This window comes from Balaenoptera acutorostrata, chromosome 3 (assembly GCF_949987535.1).
Source record: "Balaenoptera acutorostrata chromosome 3, mBalAcu1.1, whole genome shotgun sequence".
Lineage (NCBI taxonomy): Eukaryota > Metazoa > Chordata > Mammalia > Artiodactyla > Balaenopteridae > Balaenoptera > Balaenoptera acutorostrata.
Window position 1 is genome coordinate 165709028 of NC_080066.1, and position 21785 is coordinate 165730812.

The following is a 21785-nucleotide window of genomic DNA, read 5'->3' on the forward strand; positions in this document are numbered from 1 at the left end:
TTACACGGCAAGATCCACTGAGGTCCACTGTCACCTGTGAGAAGGGTTGGTAAGTGCTTTGTAACTGACCCTACAGGCTGCTGGGGAGTTCTCTGCAAATCCCGTCAGGCAAAACTGGTACTAATCTGATGGCACTATTCTGACTCAAACCTTTAGGCAGGTGCAGGTTTCCTAGGTGCTTCAGAGCTACCTTCTCTGGAACTCTGTTTCCACACTTTGCTTCTCTCTACTAGAAGGCTGAGAGGATGGATGAGACTTGGAAATAAAACAAAGAATGACCGCTTCTCCAACCATGCCCCCAGAGACACCAGTATATATGTAAATTCTACTCCAAATCCCAAAGGAAGCTGCTTCCAAGCTCCTACGGAAGCCTTCAGAGCTTCACTCCTCCTCCACTGCTCACAGGCAGAAAGGTGCCAGCCCAGTCACTGCAATGCAATGTTATTACCTGCATCAGAGTCAGAGAGAGGTCTCCACAGAGAAGGATACCCTCTCTCCTGAATCCTCTGAGGATGGGGAGGCAAGACTGACATCTATCAACTGTCCTTTCACCTTCTCATGCTTCTCTCCATTCATCTTCCCTATATGGCAGAGAGGACGCTCCAACTGGCCTCATTTTGCAGATGAGAAGAGCAAGGCTCAGAGAGGTAAAGGAACACGCCCAAGGTCACAGCACAGAGATTCAAACCCAGGTGAGCTCATCTGGTCCCTGGACCCATGAATCTGACCTTGAAGCTGTCACATGGGTACTTTTGGGTAATGAAGATCTGAGTACAATATTTTCTAATACTCCAGATCCGCCTCCTTTGCAAAATGAATTGGACTAACTTAGTGCCCTGGGGTCTACATCAGGGAATTAGTTCACTGTCCAAGGCAAATTCCCATGGCACGAAATGCAGCTTAGGGTACATCATTCAGCCAATCAAGAAACATTTATTGAGCATCCCTTGTGTGCAAGACAGTTTGCAGGTTTTTGTCAGAAGTTATTTGGTCCCTGGAGAACCTTGCCCAGAAAAGCATCAGCAGGATGATTATTTGGGGGGCCAGGCGATTTGGAGCAGAATCAGGGGTCTGGAGTTCCTGATGACTTGCACTAGTCATCGGCTCTTAGGATCATCTCTCTGCTAAATCACTCCCCCCTTTCCGGTCCCCAACCTCTGGGGCTTCCCTCACCTCCAGTTTTTCTCCCTTCTCAGAATAGGGACAAAAACGAGTTTGTGGGGGGGAAAAAATCTACCAAAATTAATTAATTAGCTAATCCCAGCACTCCCTCCCCTAACGTGCCTGAAATCAAGCCCAACTCCTAAATTACGTATTTGGAATGGACGTGGGGCGGAGGATGAGGGAAAGGGAGGGTGACTCGGGGGAGGAGGTTCGGAAAGGGAGGGGGCAGGGAGGGGAGCCCCCTCCCAAGAAAAACATCTTAGCACATTAACCGTTTGTGCTCCGCAATTCCCTTCCATCGCCTTCAGTTCTACCTCTTGGTTATTACAGACTTGATTACACTTACCCCAAGAACGAGGAAAAAAGTGGTCTGTGTAGAGAAAAAACATCCAAAACAGATGCCGCGCGGAGCGGTTCCCTCTCCTTCTGTGCCTCCGCAACTTTCATGGCTGTTGCTGCGGGAGGGTTAAGTCTGGTGGAAAGAGACCGCCTCGGGCTCCTGCGGCAGGAAAACAAAGCATCCTGGCGCTAAGTCTCCCTGCACCCGCCGAGCCCCGCCAGCGGCCCCGGGCTGGCGGCCACCGCGTCCTGGGCTCATTCGGTGGTAAAGGGCGCCGTTCCTTGCCGGGGACGAGCTTCTGCGGGCCGCCCGGGTCTCTGCAGCTCAGAACCTGCAATAGTTGTAGCTCCACTTTATTGAGTGCCGTGGGGCCCGGCGTGGAAGGGCTGAGGAAGCCGGGAAACCCCAGTCATTTCCCGCGAGAGAAAGTTTCCCGCGAGTTGGTGGCTCCTTTACCCCCTCCCCACGCCGCAGCCCGGGATGGGTGTGAGGGCGGACGGAGGCTGCCTGGCACGTGGGGAGTCAGCCTCTCCGAATGACTGGCAAAGAACAGCTCTGCCAGAGGCGAGGTGAACGCGGGATCGGGGTGAGGCCGGAGCGAGTCCGGGACAGCGAATCGCAGGGAGCGATGGAACAGCTTGGGAAATGCTGCTTAGTGTTGGTTCGGCAAACAGAAGGGGGAGGAGGACAGATCTGATTAGAATCTACTTCGAATTCGTTCATCTGCCTTGGATTGTTTCCCTTTGGTTTCACCATTCCGCCTTGAGGTCCAGATGAAAACCCAATCTTGCATGATCTTTCTCATTCCCAAGACACCTGCAAGCCAGTCCTCTTCTCAAAAGAACTGCAGAGAAATGTCCAGGTCATTTTTGTGAAGATATTCCCGCACGCACACACCCACCCTGTGTAGACCCACTCAGTGGTAAAACTGACAGGATTATGCATTAAAGTTAAACTTCTCCTACCAGAAATGTTGTCTTTCCTCAGCGAAGTTTCCACTTTGTTCTCAGCATTTAATCATTCCTACATTTGTCTTCATGTCCCAACCAGCATCTGCAAATACACACCCTTAAGTATATGTTGCTCTAATCTTAGACTCTGCTTTTACCTTGGAAAAGCTGGAGATGACACATCAGCAACTAAAGGGCAAGGGGGTGTCATGTATCATACTGCTCAGTAATAAACTCTGTATGGGTAAATCCTGCAGATTTATTTATGTGACTCAAACCTCCGATTGGGGATTAATGAAGACAACATACTATGAACGCCAAAGAAGTTGTAATTAAAGCACCAGGCTGATGAACACATTTCATAACCAGGAACTACCTCTGCTTCCCTTGTAAGTTTCTCTACTTTGAAATTTTTTTATTGAGATATAATTGATATATAACATTATATTAGTCAGGTGTACAACATAATGATTCTATATTGATTGGTATGTATTGTGAAAAGATTACCACAAGAAGTCTAGTTAACATGCATCACCACACATGGTTACAAAATTTTTTTCTTGTGATGAGAATTTTTAAGATCATCTCTCTTAGCAACTTTTAAATATACAATACAGTATTATTAACTCTAGTCACCATGCTGTATATTACATACCCAGGACTATTTTAAATTTGAAGAAAATATTATTTAAGGTCCCATAAGGCATTGTGCCAAACATTTTACTAAAAATGTGCAGAGCTAGAATCCTGCTTATTGTGAAACAAGTTTTAAGGTGATTCCCTCTCTCTGAATTAACACCAAAGCATAATCCCAGGTAATTTCTTTAAAGAGATGAAGCTGGACTTTTTTTTGGTTTTCCCCTCAAATTTTTATTTTGAAAATCTTCAAACATGCATAAAAGCTATAGTTGTCTGATAAAAACCATAGTCTTGGGGTCCAATGGGAATCCAATCAAAGATTTCATTTGGGTGTTATTTCTACTTAGTGCATTTTATTCTAGAAAACTCCATCCATCTTTTTTTTTTATGACATTGATTTTTTTTTTAAGAGTCCAAATTCATTTGCTTTCTGGTAATGTTTAATGTCATGATGTAGTTAAAGATAACTTGAGTCAAAGGGAAAAGCAAACAATTTCCTGACCACAGCAGGTCGTTAAAATAACTCAGCACCTTCTAGTTGAATTCAGTGTCTCTGCCAATATCCATGGAATAGAAGGCAGCTATATCCCCGCTCACTCAAGTTTCTCCCCTAGACTCAGCCCTAGCCTTAGTCAAAGAAGTTGTATTTGTTTCTCATCCCCCAGTAGTCCATGTTTCAGGGATGAATGAGTGTTTTCACACATCCACACAAAGTTGACAGGCACATATGGTGTTTTACTGAATTCAAAAACAAGAACTCAGCAAGGTTACACACCATAATGAATAATTTTCATGTCATTCTAGGAAGGTTTTAATGTGAATCAAAATTCAAGGCATGTGGAAGGCATGCATGCTTTCAAATAACCTGTTTATTTATGGGCGAGTCTTATTCCCAGAACCTTTAAGCTTGGCAAAGAGTTGAAAATCCTTTAGAAGGATCTACTGTCTCCAAATATTGACAGACGATTCTCCCAACCAGTCAATGAAAGACTTGGGATAGTCTGACTCACGGGAAAAGTTTTGCTCAGTAAGGAATGGGACATAGTCTCAGGGTCCAGTGGGAATGTTTGAAATATATTCATTTCATTTTTGCTGCTTTTGAAGCAAGTATTTGTTTGGTTGAAAATGATTGGAACAAATGTAGTGTTAGAACTTTCCTCTCCTACCACTAAGTCATCTAAATGTTTGCTGAATCATAGAACCAGATTTGGAAGAGGTCATTTCAAGATACTTCCTAGTTCACCTTTCCACCTCTGAATAGGATTCCAATTTTTTTTTTTTTTTTTTTAAAGACAGCTTCTGTGCCTCCTTTTTTTTTTTTTTTTTTTTAGGATTTTCTTATTTATTTATTTATTTATTTATTTTTTTTTTTTTTTTTTTGGCTGTGTTGGGTCTTCGGTTCGTGCGAGGGCTTTCTCCAGTTGCGGCAAGCGGGGGCCACTCTTCATCGCGGTGCGGGGACCGCTCTTCATCGCGGTGCGCGGGCCTTTCTCTATCGCGGCCCCTCCCGTCGCGGGGCACAGGCTCCAGACGCGCAGGCTCAGCAATTGTGGCTCACGGGCCCAGCTGCTCCGCGGCATGTGGGATCCTCCCAGACCAGGGCTCGAACCCGTGTCCCCTGCATCAGCAGGCAGATTCTCAACCACTGCGCCACCAGGGAAGCCCTAGGATTCCAATTTATATGACCATCCAAGATTTCTACATACAGCTAGTGAAAGAGATTCCAAATTCTGTATTGATAGGCTTCCCCCAAATTTAAGAAACTTTGGTGAGGTCAAATCTTTTCTTACTTCCAATCTAAATCTCTTCCTTCCTTAAGTTTTTAAATACTTGAGTGAGGATGAAGAGCAGCAAGACCCTTACAATAACTTTTAACTATTAGAGATTAAATTGTGCAACAGCCTCTTCTTCATGTCAAGTAATTTTTTTCACCCCTTTACCAAGACATTCAAGCCTTTGGCCAACTCATACTTTTCTTAAAAGCATCTTTTTCACTACAAGTGTCAGAAAAGAAAATCAAAATCTCTCTAAGCCTTCCTCAGTTTCTCCAGCTATAAAATAGACGTAAGTAATGAGTACAAAGTATTTGGCCAACTGACACCAATCCTCTTCAGTAGGAAGTACAACTAAGCAAGTGAATTGTGCCAAGTTTCATTCAGTTTCTTCATCTATAAAATGGGACACTAAGTATCTGGCTAGTTCCACCTACAAGGTCACTTAAGGGGATAATAAATGTGAAAGTGCTTTGTAAAATGTGCAGGGATTCACAGATATAAGGGATCATTGTTATGATTACTGGCTCCATAAGGTTCTTCTTACTCTATGCCAGGCCCATAGCAAGCACTTTTTAAGATCACCCCATTTATTTCCCATAACAATCCTAGAAGATGGGTACTCTTATCATCATGATTTCATTTAAAACAATGCCTGACATGTATTAGGTACTTAAATATTTGTTGAGGAGGAAATTGGAACTTGGAGGGGCTAGTGGCTTATCCAAGTAAACATGGCTAGTTAAAGATGGAAATAGAAATCAAAGCGGGCCCCCACCCATCTCTAAGTCAAAGTACCATTCCTTATGCAGAGCTAGTTACATAAAGTGATTTTGATCTCTGGAGTAGAGTCAGTTCCACTTGAAATTGCATCTGAAACTGTCTCTACCTTTTCCCTGTCTCCTTGGCATCTCCCCGCCTTCTGGGTCCCTTACATTCTTCACCCTATCAAAGTGTGCCCTCTTTGCTCTCTGAAAGAGCTAATGAATGTTCTTCCCATCCCAGAACTATTTGCATTTTAACAGCAGGTGAACCTTTAAGCCAAAGTAGTGACTATGAATCTTAGATCATTAGCATCATCAAACAAATAAATGAAGTGCTGGAGAAGAGGTGAGCAGGCAGGGAGGTGGGAAAGCCTTTGTTATGTCCCTGAAGTCGCACCTAGTGCGTGGCCATCTTAAAGTATTTATTCGGATAAGCAGTCTTGTTGGTATTACTTGGACTTTGCTAGGTCTTACCCAGTTCTCCACAACCACACGATGTTGGCTAGGCTACTCTACTCTTTCAGTGGTCGATTAATAATGCTGATTATAGAAAAGAGGATCTCTGTCCAGTTTATGCAGTACTACTATATTTAGATTCTGATGTCATTTAAAATAGCTCTCTAATGCTTCTGACACACGCTGAAATATTGACCCACTTGGACCTGCGAAATAATTAATGATATGCACCACTCTTTTCGTCAGGAATCAAAGTTAAGCTGACAACTAATTTCTAGGAGTCTTATTGTATCTCTTATGGAAGATCATTCTGTTTCGTTTATTTGCAAAAATGGGGCATTATTTTTCAAGAAGAGGTTCCAAAGAGCTGTATCATCAGGTTCCAAAAAGTTGTAAGTGACCATAACCTTTAGTTCGAAAGAATGCAACATTTTTAGAAAACCACCATCAATTATTACCCCACTATCCATCACACCACTGTAAAATCTTGGCTCATCTGAACTTACTAAGTTAAATCTGCCCCCAGCAGCATCCTGGAAGAGTCAAATATTACATTTCCTGGTATATAAACAAGGTCACTTCAAGTCTAGATGGACACTGCTATCCTACCTGATAATTAGCCTATATAAACAAGGTCCCTACTAGCTTATATGGCAGCTAGAGAAAGGTACTCGCTCCAGTGGAAAAAGCACCATGGCATTGGCTTGATTTTCAGACAGTACCTTTGTTCAAGCCAGAAGACACTCCTTGGGAGTACAGGATGGGGGTTGGGGAAGATATGCTGAAACCAGGAAGCCCAGTAGTGTATCCAGAACTTGGAATGGATTTCAGCCCCCACTCACCCATCAGCCTCATGCCCATATGCAGTGCACAAACCACACAACTGTATGCTCTTGCCTTCTATATAAAATACATAGATGGATACAATGAACAGGAGTATATGATGGGTTCCAATTACTCAAGATCAATTTTTGGGAAAAAAAATTAAGTACTTTGTCACACATGAATTAAAATTAATTTTAGATTAGTTTGGTAGGAGAAAAATGTATTATTATGTTTGTCATTAGACATTTTCAGCTTCTCTTGTTTGCCTTATTTGTCTCAGTTTGTAGAAGACCAAAATATCATAGCTCTGCAACATCATAACCATGTTCTTTCTTGAAATAGATAAAATTAAGTTTGAACTTAATATTATAGTGATGCCTCCGTTGCTTTTGAGCCATGAATGATGGAAATAATAGATTTAATTCTAAAATATCAGGGAGGAAGATCCACACTCTATCTCTGACCAGCTGGGCAACTTGTTATTTTATTGGGAAAGCTACTGAGATGATGCGAAGTTCTTACACTTACAGTGATGTTTCGCTTTTCTCTACTCTCTCCCTAGAAGATAGCATCATCTATTGCTTTCTTCTTTGGTGCCAAGACTTTTATTTGTAATACAGACACATTGGTTATAGAGATTTTTTTCTGGCAAATAGACTTTTAGAAGCTGACATCAGAGAGCTCATCTATTAATTTTTTTTTGGCTGTGTTCGGTCTTTGTTGCTGCGCAGGCTTTCTCTAGTTGGGGCAAGTGGGGGCTACTCTTCCTTCTCATTGCAGTGGCTTCTCTTGTTGTGGAGCTCGGACTGTAGGTGCACGGGCTTCAGTAGTTGTGGCACGGGGGCTCAGTAGTTGTGGCTCATGGGCTCTAGAGCACAGGCTCAGTAGTTGCAGTGCATGGGCTTAGTTGCTCCGCGGCATGTGGGATCTTCCTGGACCAGGGCTTGAACCCATGTCCTCTGCATTGGCAGGCAGATTCTTAATCACTGCGCCACCAGGGAAGTCCCTCATCTATTAAATTTTATATTCAAAAGAGGGTAACCCGGAGTTAGTGCATTTATCCATTCTTCTGCGCTTTCCCCATGGAAAGCTACAGGTCCTTATAATGTATCTGATATTCTCAGTGATTCCAGTCCATCAAACACAGATGCAATTGCTTTAGAAATTTTGAGCTTATTCCAGTGAGAAAGCTGAATCATAGAATGTAATCAATACTCCAAAGAAGATATACAGATTGCCAACAAACACATGAAAGGAAGCTCAGCATCACTAATCATCAGAGAAATGCAAATCAAAACTGCAATGAGGTATCACCTCACACCAGTCAGAATGGCCATCATCAAAAAATCTACAAACAATAAATGCTGGAGAGGGTGTGGAGAAAAGGGAACCCTCTTGCACTGTGGGTGGGAATGTAAATTGATACAGCCACTATGGAGAACAGTATGGAGGTTCCTTAAAAAACTAAAAATAGAACTACCATACGACCAGCAATCCCACTACTGGGCATATACCCTGAGAAAACCATAATTCAAAAAGAGTCATGTACCACAATGTTCATTGCAGCTCTATTTACAATAGCCAGGACACGGAAGCAACCTAAGTATCCGTCGACAGATGAATGGATAAAGAAGATGTGGCACATATATTCAATGGAATATTACTCAGCCATAAAAAGAAACGAAATTGAGTTATTTGTAGTGAGGTGGATGGACCTAGAGAATGAAGTAAGTCAGAAAGAGAAAAACAAATACCGTATGCTAACACATATATATGGAATCTAAAAAAAAAAAAATGGTTCTGAAGAACCTAGGGGCAGGACAGGAATAAAGACGCAGGCATAGAGAATGGACTTGAGGACACGGGGAGGAGGAAGGGTAAGCTGGGACGAAGTGAGAGAGTGGCATGGACTTATATATACTACCAAATGTAAAATAGATTGCTAGTGGGAAGCAGCCGCATAGCACAGGGAGATCAGCTCCATGCTTTGTGTCCACCTAGAGGGGTGGGATGGGGAGGGTGGGAGGGAGATGCAAGAGGGAGGAGATGTGGGGATATATGTATATGTATAGCTGATTCACTTCGTTATAAAACAGAAACTAACACACCATTGTAAAGCAATTATACTCCAATAAAGATGTTAAAAAATAATAATAATAGAAGGGATTTTAGAGATCATGTGGTGAGAGCTTTCCAACTCGCCAGGTGACATGAAGCAGATTCCATGGTCCAACTGCTGCTTCTTGAGATCCTGTTTCAGTGGGTCTAAGGACTGGGGATTTATTTCTTTAATAAGAGCCCCTGGTGACTCTTTCATGCAAAATCTGGGAGTCTTTGACATCCTGGAACCCTTTGTGTTACAGGTATGGTGATGAGGTCCTGAGAGGTAAGGTGACTTTCCGAGGCCAAACAGCTAGTCCATGGTAGAGTCAGGACAGTCACAGAAATCTCCTGAGTGGCCTCAAGTGGCCTCATAAAATGGACTAATGTATTTGACTTAACACTTCAACCATGGAGGGAGTTGGGGATTGTGGGGAAAAAAAGTTACATTTCTGAAATTTCAGTTATCCAAAACTCCTCATTTCAGAAGCATTCTGGTTAATCAAGCACGTATGACACCTTTGTCCTTTACTTGGTGAACACATTTCTCCAACCTTTTCTTTGACTGGTCCCATAAGCTTGCATATGGTTTACGGGGCTCCCTTCATATAGGTAACTTTGGACCTATCAACACCTCTGTCTTCTTCTGGTCTCTTGGTCAGTAGTCTTCTTCTCCTTAAAACTTTTATCAAACCAGGCATGTGTCCCTTGACTCACAGTTTCCCCCCATACCATTCACTTTATCATCCTTTCATTTTTACTGCCCAATTTCTCTAGTTTTCTGTGTCTAACTCTAGTGCATGCTTGTTTATATAAGTGCTAAGTTTCACAGATGAGACAACTGTCGCAGAGTGGAAAGTCCACCGTGATGGAGAGCAGAGCCACTCATTTCTAGCCCCCTCTGTCACTAGTAAGCTGTATGACCTTGAGCAATTCACTTAGCCTTTCTGAGCCTCTGTTGTTCAATGAAAGGGTTAAACTCTGAGCTTCTGAGTCCTTTCTTTCTATATGTCTGCTCCATCTCTCTAAGAAAGGAAGGAACCATCTTTTCTCAATTTATTTTTCTCTCCGCACTGAGCCTATTTCATAAGACTACCTAAAGTGCTCAATCACTCAATAAATACTGACACTTCCTCCCTTGGTCCGGTTTGACTTTTCTTCTCCTGTCACAGAGTGGTGCATGAGCCACATATCTGACCACAGCTGACCTTTGTTTTTGTCAAAGACTAGATTTTTTTTGTAAATAGTACAAACTGTGTGTCTTTCCATTGTCATCCCTTCCTTCCCGTGAAATGGCAGATCCTGTTCCTTGGCCCTCCATGTTTGCCATTAAAACAAAACATTATTTCCACATGTCCCTTGTATCTTACAGATTTTTTAGATGTTATGTTTAGCACTTCTGATTTTTTAAATGTATTTTGCCATACTATTTATTCATATTCCTGATGGTCTGATCTGATCACCTCTTTCTTTAGAATTTCCATTTGCAGTTAGGTCTCAACTCTACCTATGGTTTGGGTCATATTGGTTTATGATTTTGGCTTTGTTTAGAAGTTACTTGGTCTCACAATCACAACCATAAGCACATTTGTTTGATTTGATGATTTATTTATTTATTTTTAGAAGAGTAGCTCTTAAAACATATGGCACTCTATCACATACAAAATTGCTCTATTCAGTCCATTGATCCACATTCAAAAGTAATAACTTTAAACATACATGAAAGAGGACATAAGTATGGAATGATGGACAGCCACTTGGAGTTCAAAATAATACACAGGATTGTAGGATAAAAATATGTGAGATTTCAGGACCTTGGACAGTTAAGAGTACTCTTGCTGTAATGCTTGATATCACCACATGAGCAAGCTTGTGGTACATTTGAAAATTTACAAGGTCATATCAGACATGGTACCGTGAAATTTTTGCTGGTATTTTTTTTCAGAGATGCAACATAAAAGAGCCTGTCCAGGGGCTTCCCTGGTGGCGCAGTGGTTGAGAATCTGCCTGCTAGTGCAGGGGACACGGGTTCGAGCCCTGGTCTGGGAAGATCCCACATGCCGTGGAGCAGCTGGGCCCATGAGCCACAACTACTGAGCCTGTGCGTCTGGAGCCTGTGCTCTGCAACAAGAGAGGCCGCGGTACTGAAGAGGCCCGCGCACCGCAATGAAGAGTGGCCCCCGCTTGCCACAACTAGAGAAAGCCCCAACAGGGCCACATATTCACATCAGCTAGGGCTCTTTAGGTCTCAAGTGTCAGAAAAACAATCCAACCCATCTTAAGCAGACAGGGAGTTTACTGGCTCACACTACTGAAAAGTCCAGATGTAATTGGCTTGATATAATGGGCTCCCATGTCATTCCAATTCCATTTCTCTGTATCTCTCAGCTTCACTTTTCTGGGCTGGCTCTATTTTCAACAGGATCTCCTTTCAAGGTTGCAAGGTGGTCATGGAGGTTCTACTTCACATTCTCGTAAAGTCACCTCCAGCGTGGAAGAGGATTCCCTTCCCTCTGCAGTCCCAGCACCAGTCTCGTTACATGTCATTGGTGATGGGTCACATGGTTGTCCTTGAACCAATGACTGCCCTCAGAAATGTGGTGCTTATTTGGCCAAGTCTGAGTCAGTGGCATCTGCTCTCTGCTGGAGCTGATGGTAAAGTCAACACATCTGGACTTACTGTGATCAGAGTGGCTCTGAAAAAATACTGGGTGCTGTTACCAAAAGGAGGGTACTGGATGGCCAAAACTGGCAAATGTTCTCCCCAGTATTAATAATCTCAAGGCTATTTTGACTAACGAAAGAAACACTAGTAAGTTGCAAGACTGAAACACAAACCAGGATTTTTTAATCTTTTTCTGAATTTCACCATAGATGTTTCGCAAAATGAGACCTCATGGTCTATTTTAACAAGTTCAAAGGAAGATTATTATCGCCTCATGTTTTGGGTGTTTTTTGGTCCTTCTTATCTTCATATTCAATTTTAAACAATGATTCAAACAATATGAAAAACTAAAAATAATATAGATCATGAATGTAAAATGTCATTAAATAATGATGATGCATTTTTGGGTAGCTGATTGCATATAGAACTTTCAGTTCTGGAATAAGGTTACTTTTTCTACCCGAGCGTCATTAGAAACTTTCCAGACCTGAATATGCAGTGATCTAAGATTCACAGTAAACAGAATACCTGAAAACATTTTTTAAAATCCTAGCACAAATATGAACACTAAAAATCACTTTGTACCTAAGAAAATCAAGAAATTATCCAGTACCCATAAATAACTCCTACAAATCAATAAGAAAAAGATAGACAACCAACTGAAAATTGGGCAAAAACCCTGAACAGACATTTCACAAAAGAAGCTATCCAAATGACCAATACATGTGTGAAAGGGTGCTCAACTTTTTAGTTATCAAGAAAATGCAAATTAAAAGCATAATATGATACCACTACCCACCTGCCAAAAAATAACAAATGTTGGCAAGTATATACAGCAGCCAGGATTCTCATCAACTGCTGTTGAGAGTGTAAATTGGTACAACCATTTGGAAAGCTAGTTAGCAGTACCTATTATGTGCTTGTCCTATGACATAGCAATTTCACTCCTAAACATGTACTCAAAAGACATGATCAAGAATGTTCATTAGAAGCACAATTTGTAGTAGTCAAAACCCAAAAACTACCAAAATGCCCACCACCACCAACAGTGGAATGGATCAGTAAATTGTACAGCTGCACAATTTAATGCTTGGCAGCATGATGAATAAATAACATGGATGAGTCCCACAAATATAAAGTTAAACGAAAAAATTAAAATTTTTAAAAATTTAAAAAATAAAAAATAAAAAAAAATTTTAAAAGTTAAATGAAAGAAACCAGCCACAAAAGAGTACATATTGTACCATTTCATTTACAGACAAGTTAATACCACACTAAACTAACCTATGCAAGTAGAAGACAAGATCCCAGTGACTGGGAGGAGGACAGTGAATGGAAGACTTAGGGGTTTTGGGTAATATTCTGCTTCTTTATGAGCACTAGTTACACAAGTGTGTTACAGTTGTGAGAATTCAGCTAGCTGACATTTATGTGCATTTCTCTGAATACATATGATACTTTAAAGGTTAAAATAAAAAGGGGAAAAGTCAATTGTCTCCAGCCTGTCATTTCCAGCCTATCATTTCCTTCCATTACCAATCCCCTTGATGTTTGATAAGTTGACTTTCAGTCAACCTGAAAATACTTGCTCTGTTTTAACAAGTGGTGGGTGGCTGCTGTGCTTTCTCTATAAATAGTTGGTAGAGTGGTTTTGGAAGGTACAGTATAAATGTTAGTTCTAAGCATTTGGGGGTGTGCACAATACTTTTTCCTCATAGAGATGACATTATTAAGTCACTTTTACTCAGCTTTTTTTTTTTTTTTTTTTTTTTTTTATTTTTGGCTGTGTTGGGTCTTCGTTTCTGTGCAAGGGCTTTCTCTAGTTGCAGCAAGCGGTGGCCACTCTTCATCGCGGCGCGCGGGCCTCTCACTATCGCGGCCTCTCCTGTTGCGGAGCACAGGCTCCAGACGCGCAGGCTCAGTCGTTGTGGCTCACGGGCCTAGTTGCTCCGCGGCATGTGCGATCTTCCCAGACCAGGGCTCGAACCCGTGTTCCCTGCATTGGCAGGCAGATTCTCAACCACTGTGCCACCAGGGAAGCCCCTACTCAGCTTTATTTTATCTGTGTAGCACAGCACCTGGAAGCACCCATGGTTGCCAGCTGCAGGTTATACCACAATTGATTCCTATGCAGATCTCAGCTACTAGAGACATTAAGGCAAGAATCAGATAAAGTCTTCATTGCTGATCCTGAAATCCTGTTTGAAATAATGAAGAAATTCTGAGAAGATGTGCTGTCTTTTTTCATACTATTTCCCAGTAGTGGTTTATATCTAGTAGGTAAAGAATAACCAATGGTCAGGTTTTAATAAAAATCATTTTGGAGCCCAAACTCCAGCTTCCTCCACAGGAACCCACAAGTCTTTGATCCAACCAGAGCTCTTCTCAGTGTTGATACTTCCTCTGTAAATAAAAGCAAAAGAGTTCTGCATAAATACAGAGAGAGGCTGGATTAACATTGAGAATAAAAAAGTTATCCCTATAAGCGGCATTCTATTGTTCAGAATAATGGAGTTCGTGGGCTATGCGAAGCCATAAAAAATCCAAAAGAATATAAAAACTTTTAAATTATGAAATGATGAGTTAATGGGTAGATATTTACCCAGCAAAATAAACAGACAAAGCAGCAAAGGGAACGCATCAAGCAGTTAATCGTTTTATTGTAAGTTATAACAAAATAAACACTGGGGAGAGGACTCACATCAGTGTCCCTGAAGGTCAAATATCAGGAGAATCAAGGCAACAGTGCTTCTAACCCATAATGTTAAAAATAATAATTCCTGTCTTTTGGAAGTTGCTATGCTTTGTTTTTATTGGTGAAATATGGAGAGTCCAAACTTCTATTTATTTATTTTATTTATTTTTATATTTATTTTTGGTTGTGTTGGGTCTTCGTTTCTGTGCGAGGGCTTTCTCCAGTTGTGGCGAGCAGGGGCCACTCTTCATCGCGGTGCGCGGGCCTCTCACTATCGCGGCCTCTCGTTGCGGAGCACAGGCTCCAGACGCGCAGGCTCAGTAGTTGTGGCTCACGGGCCCAGCTGCTCCGCGGCATGTGGGATCTTCCCAGACCAGGGCTCGAACCCGTGTCCCCTGCATTGGCAGGCAGATTCTCAACCACTGTGTCACCAGGAGAGCCCCAAACTTCTAAAAATTTATGACATTATTTTTTGAGATTTCTCAGAACCCTAGACTTTTAAAATTGAATAAGATATTAAAATTTATCATTTATATATCTTTGTTATGAGGACCAGTTGTCCTCAAATGGTGCTCTAAGGAGCCCTAGTGGCTCCTACTTAATATGTCAATGGTGGCCAGGGATTAGTTGGAGAAGAACCAAAAGAGAAACACTCAGGACACTCCCAACCTTTGGCCAACATTAACAAGTGCAACTCCACTTTCCTGGTTTTCACAATGGGCTTCCACCCAGGTTTTATTTAAAGAAAGCCTTCAACGATCTTAAAATAAGAAATAATTTAAAAATTTTAAGTAGACAACTCATCTGGTCCAAGTATTCTCAAAGTTGATGAGTTTACAGTTAAGGAAACTGGGGCTCAAGCAGATTAAGTGATTTGTCCCAAATCTCAGAGCCAACCAGGGGCAGGACTGTAGCTGGAACTTTTGCTTTCTGATTCTGATGGATGGACTTTCCAAACTACCAGTGCCCATAAGGAGCCTCTGCAGTTTCCAAAAAGAGGGGTTGGAAATCTTGAGTTGAAATTAGTTCGTGCTTATTTTTCCAGCCTTTATGGATTCCTTTAATGTCAGTGTTAAAGCCCTTGATACAGAGACCATCTGTATTTTTTAAAATTATGCGTAGCATGCTACATGAAATAATGTGAATAACAGAACCAAGGGTAAACTATTAAGAGTCCATTGCCTGCTTGCTCCAAAGTGCTATTTGCAAACAGAAAAAGAAATTAGCTGCTAAAAATGTTTAATTGGTTACAATCTAGAATCCTTCAAGAGTACAACTGCCATGGGAACTGACTAGCTGATTTTTAAGCTTAAAACAGCCTTTTAAAGTATATATATACATATATATATATATATATATATTCAGGTTTTTTTAATATCAGGGTTTTTGTTCAAAAATGCTACATAACTAGACACCAGCTTTCTCTCTGTAAAGCCAGCTTTATTTTCTAAAGATAATCTATTCATTTCTTTTTTCCAGTTTGTAGCCAAAGGGTTAATTAAAAATAGGGACCTCTTTTTTTAGCTGTTACTATAGTCAGCTCCCATTCAATCTAAATAAACCCATACCCTTGCACCATTTTTAACCCTACAAAGCTGAGACTCATGTCTATCCAAATTAAGGGTAAGCTTAAATATCCTGTCCTCAGTTGAAACTATGGCGACCAGTACACAGTACACATCCTGCATCTTGCCCAGTAGTCCTTAAAATTCTTTTATCACAAGACAGGAAATCTGTTTTGTTTGGTTGTCATTTAAGGACAGATTTACACTATAGGATAGTCAACCATCTGCTTTTATTTAGGAAAAAAGGGATCTATGATAGGATAAGCTTTAGAATTACGGAGAGACAGAGTCATTTTTATTTATTTATTTATTTATTTATTTATTTATTCACTGCCTTATTTCAAAAAAAGATCTATGGTAAGTCCCAGAACTTCCAAAATGGGAGATGGAGAAAATGAGAAGAATGATTGGAGTGTGGGCTTTCTACAGTTATGACCATGTAAACAAGTGGTTTGTCAGTCAGCTAAATAATAAAAATAAAATTGGATTCTGCACAGTGACACTGCCAAGTAGCACAATTAAATTGTGAAATATGAACGAATGTTTACTTTTCTGACTTTTGTTTCAAATTGAAAATAACTTTATGATTTTTTTTCTGATTATAAAGTCAATACATGCTTAAGTAGACAATCCATTCATTTTAGAAAGGTATAAGGAAGAAAGTAAAAATCAGCCCAAATCATCTGGAGGTAACTGTTTAAAATTGTGGTGACCCTCCTCCAACATCCCTCTGTGTATAGACACATGCATGCCTTAATAAATCTATATAAATAAAGTGGTATTCTGCATGATGTTTTGCGACCTGCTTTCCCACTCAATTCATTGCAAAGATCTTTCCATACCAGTTAATATAGATTTGTTATATATTCTACCACATAGATGTACCAAAATTAATTTAATTAATATCCTTGTTAGGAATATTAAGAGTGTGTCCAGCATTTTTGTATTATGAACAACACTACAATGAAGATTTTTTACATACATCTTTGTGCAATTGATCAATTATCTCCACAGGATAAATTTCTAGATGTGAGATTGCTAAGTCAAAGGGTATATATATATTTAAATGTTTGGTCCATATCATCAGGACTGCACCCTGGAAAAGTTGAGCCATTGTATACATAAACAAGGCATGAGTGTAAAGTTTCTCTACACCCACACCAATATTGGATATCTCTTCTTTATCTTTTCCTATCTAATAGGCAAGAGGTCATTATATTTTGATGGTAGCAGCTCTTCTCCCATCAATTCATAAATCTAAGAAAAGGAGAAATATAATTCAATTCAATGAGACAATTTAACTATAATAGATGATTTTGAAAGGGTCTTCCAAATTTAACACTGTATAATTCTACGAAATGTCCTCAGTTCTTTTCTCTATCAAGCATCCACTATAAGCAAGATCCCAGGGGAAGAGAAGCTAACCTCGAGCATCTAATGTGTATGAAAACAACCCTTTGAGATCATTGTTTTAATGCTCATTTTATAGAGCAAAAATATGGGAGTTCAGAATGGGTTAAATAAAAGTAGAATCAGAGCAAGTTATCTGACAAGAAAGCTGGGGGTGTTTTCCCATATCATGCTGTATCTCACTGGGGTTCCTGTCCTTCAGGAATATACAGTCAACTCTGAGGCAGGGCTGGGAATTGTAGGAGAGACCAGACTCACATAAAAGTAATTTTAAGTCACATCTTCTGATAACTAAGGTCAAGCCCTTGTCTTCCTCCACCCACCCCTATCACCAGGTTGTGTCATTCCCTTAGCATTCAAAGCGGTGCCTTACGTATCATAGATGCTCAATAAACATTGTCCATGCTCCTCCCCCTCTGTCTGACTAGTCCAGGAGGGTTAAAATGTTCTCATTGTGAACAGGTATGGTAGGGTGGTCCTACCATATGATAGTTGACTGACAGCTAGAAAGCTCTTAGTCTCTGATTGGTTGTAACACCTAACTGGTAGCCCCCTTCCCCTACCCAGCCTGACCAGGCTTGGAGCCATGAGCCCATAGAAACAGAGTGAGATCCAGCAATAGAACGCGCAGCTCCAGGGCACAAGGGAGGCACACTGTACTCAAAGTTCTGCCTTTATCTTTCTATATAATCTGATTAAAATATTATTATGCCTATACTTTTGACATTTTCTCCCTGGCCCTTTGACATTTTTAGAGTGTCTTTAGACTTTATCAAGATTATTATCATAATTATCATTATTGCTATCAATCACTAGCCATGGGTAACTCACATTTTCTATGGTTCGGTGTTGGTTTAAAATAGCACATCTCAATTACCACTATTCTAACTTAGTTACTAGTTCTGAGAGCTAACATACAGTATGAGAGACAGGTCAGAACCAAAATATTACTGAATTCTTATTGGTTACATTCACTTGGGGTCAACAGGTCCAAAAGTCAGGGGCTGATGTGCATTCACAATGGTCTAGGATCTAGACTCTTCATAACCATTCTTGCAAAGAAATCATATAATGCATGTTTCATATTTCACATAGTGCAAAATAGCTTTTTAATTTGTTTTGTGTAAATATATGACAAGCTGCAATTCAATGGTTTCTGCAGGTTAAATATCCTCAGAAAACAGCTGGAAAGACATACACATTTCCTTTGTAAAGCTCACATAAACCTCACTTAGTGTATAAAGCTGGGCCATATTTCCAAACAATGACTAAGTGTTCCATGCGTCTTGGTTAAGCTGAGGAAATGTTGATTTTGATCAATGCCTATGTTTTTTGCAGGCTCTTCAATATGACAAGCCTTCGATGGTGGTCTACCCCACTGTAAGATTAACCTCTGTATAAGAGAGCATCATGGGTAAGGACACGGGCTGCAATGACAGCCCATTCCCAGGGATAAAAGTGGGCCTATTATATTTGCTACAATAGACTCATGCTCTCCTTTCCAATTTGCCATCTTTTTTCCCCAAACAAACGTGTTATTATGCAACAACAAAGGGTCTGACAAAATGCCGCAGAGCTCATACTGCAGAGCTACATAAAAGCAGGAGATGATAAATGTTAAGTGCATTCTGGCTTGATTTGTTTTAAAGAGATCACTTCTAAGAAACACCTGGGATCAGTACTTGCGGTATTAGAGATGTGTCCTGACAGCTGGAGTTTGTTGGAACATGGGTGGCTTTGTTCTCTTTTATGTCTGTTTATGCCCATGCATTTGTTGTCAGTCACTGCTCATGGAGAGGGCAAAGCAGAAGATGACACAACAGAGCAACAGCTAAGAGGTGAGAGATTTTCTCTGACTAATGCCGAGAAGGAGGGTTGGCTGCCACTAGTTCTATTTTTAGTAGTTGCTGCTGTGATAACTTCTGGAATTCCAACCTGTCCCTACAAATGACTTCCTGTCTGGGCATCAATATACAAGTGTACAACAAAACCCATAACCTCTTCTTCCTGTGCACATAGCTAGACTCTTCTTCCCAGCCTCCCTTGAGAACAGAGCTAATGGAATGTGAACAGAAGTAATGAGGGCCACTTCCAGGCCGGGCCCATAAAAATTTCCATGGGTAATCCTCCCCTCTCTTCTCTCATCTGCCAGCGGGAGATCCATGCCCAAGTAACCATGAAGTCATCTTGGAAGAATGGTGAAGCCTCCGGAAGCCAGATCCTTGAATGACTGTTTGAAGATCAGCTGGCTAACATCAATACCCCTGTCAACTGGAATTTACAAAAAGAAAATACAAATGTCTATAATATCAGGCCCCTGAAATGTGGGTGGGAAGGTGAGGGAGGTTTTTTACAGTAGTTATCTTACTCTGACTAATGCAGCATGCAAGAGCCCAGGAAAAGTAAATGATGCTCAGTCTGAATGTGCCTGTTCTGACCTCCATTCTGGTCACCTTTTCTTTGACCTCCCCTTCTGCTTGCTCTCTAATAACTGACCCTGAGCTAGAGAATGATGGGGAAAAACATGTTGGGTTGTTCCATACTAGCATGTTAATCTGACTTTGGAAAAGACACTATGAAGATAAGAGAAGAACATGTATTCTTGAGGAGAGTAATGCTATCCTAACCAACAAATGTGTGTTGGACACATTCTCTAAAGGATTCATTCTGCTAGGTGCTAGGAATACAAAGGCATCAAACCTCATCTCCACCTTGGAATTAAAACAAAAACAAAAGATACAGTCATATCTTTCTACAAGCTTACAAATTTGGGGGGAAAATATGACTTCAAAGATAGTTGGCTAATGAAAGAAGACATGCTTTAGAGTTGAACAGAACTGATTTGACATACCAGATATGCCATTTATTTGGTTTACGGAAAATGAATCAGTCTGTGCCTCAGTATACTCATCTTTAAACTAGGATGATACCTGATAAACATGGTTAAGTTTTTATTTCAAAATAATTTTGAACTTATGGAAGAGTTGCAAAAGAGTTCCCACTTACCCTTCACCCAGCTTCCCCTAATGTCAACAATTTACATAGCCATCACATAATTATCAAAACTAGGAAATTAACATTGGTACAGTACAAATAACCAAACAACACACCTTATTGGGATTTCTCCAGTTTTTCTGGAGAAACGTTCTTTTTCTGTTCCAGTGTCCAATCCCCAGACACCACCTTCCATCTGGTCATCATGTCCCTCAGTCTCCTTCACTCTATGACAGTTTTTTTGTTTTCCTTGTATCTTGTGACCTCACCACTTTCGAAGAGTACCAGTCATGTATTTTGTAGAATGTCTCTCAATTTTAGTGTTTTCTCCTGATTAGATTAAGTTTATAGATTTGGGGAAAGAATACCATAGAGGTAAACTGTCTTTCACATCACATCATGTGAGGAGGTACATAACATCAACAAGACTTGTTACTGGTGATGTTAACCTTGATCATTTGGTTAAGGTGGTGTCTGCAATGTTTCCCCACAGTAAAGTTACTGTTTTTCCCATTCAATAGAAGTGAGTCATCCTTATATATTCTTTGGTAAGGTGTATATTCAGATCTTTTGCCCATTTTTAATTACTACTTAGTTTTAAGAGTTTTTTATATATTCTATATATAAGACCTGCATCATACATGTGATCTGAAATATGTTTCCAAGTCTGTGGCTTATCTTTTCATTCCCTAAGAATGTCTTTTGCAGACCAAATGTTTTTAATTTTGATAAATTCCAATTTATCAATTATTTTTTCTTTCATTGGCTATAGTTTGGTGTCATGCTCTGTCAAACCAAAAATGAGGCAAATTTTCTCCTATGTTTTCTTCTAGAGGTTTTATAATTTCAGGTTTTATATTTAGGTTCATAATTCATTTTTGAATTAATTTTTGTATAAGGTATGAGATATGTGTCTAGGTTAATTTTTTGAATATGGACACCCAATTATTCCAGCACCATTTGCTGAAAAGACAATCCATTCTACACTGAATTGCTTTGCAATTTTATCAAAAATGCATTGATTGTATTTGTGTGAGTCTATTTCTAGACTCTATTCTGTTGCATTGATCTGTGTTCTATCCTTTCACCAATACCATCCTGTCTTGATTACTGTAGCTTTATAGTAAGTGGTCAAATTAGGTAGTATGTGTTTTCCAACCTTGCTTTTATGTGACAGAATTATTTTGGCTATTCCAACTCCTTTACTTTTCCATATAAGTTTCAGAATCAGCTTGTTGAGAGCAGCAAAGAGGAATAAGCTGTATCTCATTTTTTATCTAATCTGAAAATCTCTGTCCCTTAATTAATGTTTAGATCATTCACATGAAAAATACATTAAAATTTACCTTCTTACTAGCTGTTTTCTATTTGTCCATGATTTCTTAGGTTTTTTTCCCCTTTTTTTTCTGCCCACTCTCAGGTTCATTGAGTATTTTTTAGGATTCC

The 21785-nt window shown here is 40.3% G+C and overlaps 1 long non-coding RNA gene across 1 annotated transcript; it reads left to right on the forward strand.

Annotated features, from left to right (window-relative positions):
- The first annotated feature begins 406 nt into the window (after positions 1 to 406).
- Positions 407 to 21628, forward strand: LOC103012072 (uncharacterized). The gene is made up of 4 exons (XR_451589.2): positions 407 to 692; positions 2712 to 2843; positions 18684 to 18759; positions 19498 to 21628. It is a non-coding gene; the product is annotated as an uncharacterized LOC103012072 (long non-coding RNA).
- Positions 21629 to 21785: the final 157 nt, after the last annotated feature.